We start from the raw sequence: 2,357 nt of genomic DNA on the forward strand, positions 1-2,357 counted from the left end.
CCTAGGAGGTCTGTAACATTTTAGGATGTTCACCCCCACATCCTAGGAGCATGAGAGAGGTCGTACCTTGTCTTATTCTCAGTTCTGGAGACTGCACTTTTGCTAGCAAGAAGTTTCTCTTCTCTGAGTCTTTACTGAAGAAGTGTTTTAGACTATATTTCTTAACAGACACTGACTGCATGAGCCAGTGAACGACACCCACTGAACGACACTCACTGAATGAGCCATTGAACGACTCATTGAATGAGCCAGTGAACGACACCCACTCAACGACACTGACTGAATGAGCCAGTGAACGACATCCACTGAACGTCCCAAATGTTATTCTATGTAATAATTTCTGAAAAACCTTTAGGTATTTATTTTATAAAGTGCATTAGTTATGATTTCAAGTATGGTTTTAGGAAATTTTTCCTCCATATGTACAATTATATAAACATACAGACACACAGACACCTTTTAAGCCCTTGTCCTCTGATCAGGTGTCCATGTAGCATTTACCTGGACCACTGTCGCCAAACCATCTGTTTCATAATACATGTAATGTTTAATCCGCACTGGTCACTCCACTTTATTGTCATTGATATTTATATTTAAAAGTGCAATACTGTAATTTTCTGCTGCTCATTCCTGTGCAATATCCCATCTGCCCTCCCGTCATATTTCTTTTCAAGATTTTCTTATTTAATCACTAGTGTACATATATTTATAGATACATATATATTTAGTCATCTTTTCTCTTTTACCATGTCTCTCTAATATTTTGCTCCTTACTATTTTTCTATTTTCTTATTATTTTATTTTCCTATATTTTCTCCTACTGTATCAAGCTGCTGAGTGACTGCTGCTCGTCAAACACATTTCATTGCAATGTTGACCCTGTGCTAACTTGCATATGACAAATAAAACTGAAAACTGAAAACATGTAAGCTTTTTCTCTTTGGTTTGTTTGAGCGTTTGTTTTTTAAATACACAGCAAGTGTCACACACACTCTCTCTCTCTCTCTCTCTGTCTGTCTGTCACACACACACACACCTCCACATTCCAATCTAAGGAACAAACGCTCACTGAATTATAAATAAAGACCGGGGCAGTTCCTCAAGGCAAGGCAAGGCAAATTTATTTGTATAGCACAATTCAACAACAAGGTGATTCAAAGTGCTTTACAGAGACATTAGAAACAAAAACAAATAAAAAGCATGATTTAAAATAGATTAAAACAAGCAAAGAAACAAACTAACTAATTAACAAACAAACAAACAAAACAGTATATAAAATCAAAACAGATCAGCATCAGAACTTTAAAGTCTATCCTCTGACGGACAGGCAGCCAGTGTAAAGACCTCAGAGCTGGACTGATGTGGTCCACTTTTTTGGTCTTAGTGAGGACTCGAGCAGCAGAGTTCTGAATGAGCTGTAGTTGTCTGACTGATTTTTTAGGTAGACCTGTAAAGATGCTGTTACAGTAATCAAGCCTACTAAAGATGAATGCATGGACTAGTTTTTCCAGGTCCTGTTGAGACATCAGATCTTTTATCCTTGAAATATTCTTGAGGTGATAGTAAGCTGACTTTGTTATTGTCTTAATGTGTTTTTCTTTTCTTTTTCAAGTTTAGGTCTGCATCCATCACTACACCCAAATTTCTCGCCTGGTTTGTGGTTTTTAGATGTATAGATTGAAGTTCTCTGGTGACCTGTAATCGTTTTTCTTTGGCGCCAAAGACTATTACCTCAGTTTTGTTTTTGTTTAGCTGGAGAAAATTGTGGCACAACCAGTCATTAATTTCCTCAATGCATTTACCAAGAGCCTGTACAGGGCCTTGGTCTCCTTATTTATCTTATTTATCCAAAGTGCGACACCTGAGCGCAGACCCGGGCTGTTAAACAAATATGAGTCAATGCAGATGTCAGACAGACTGTCCAAATTCTCCCAAAGAATCTGCAGGCACCTGTTTAAAATTGGCTTAGGATAGAAAATTCTAAGTCTATTATTGAGATATTCTTATTTTCTGTTAGTAGTTAATCTTTCAAATGACAAGAGATAATGCCTAGATATCTCACCTCATCTTTCATCTGTGTATTACATATTAACTGCAGGAGACACTCATGTAGAGCTAGTATCTCACATTTATTATTATTATTGTTATTATTCATCTGTAAACCTGACGTGTTTCATAATCACCTTGGCTATGTTAATCATCATGCTCTTCAGGAGGCATCAAGACGCGGGGAACACAAATGAGAAATTAAAATGGAGCCACAGTGGAAGCAAAACCAGACACCTGAACATGGAAACACAAGACTTTCACAATAAAACACGAAACAGTGAACGTAAATAATACAATATGAAGCAGAG

This window comes from Aulonocara stuartgranti (assembly GCF_965226115.1).
Source record: "Aulonocara stuartgranti genome assembly, chromosome: 13".
Taxonomy (NCBI): domain Eukaryota; kingdom Metazoa; phylum Chordata; class Actinopteri; order Cichliformes; family Cichlidae; genus Aulonocara; species Aulonocara stuartgranti.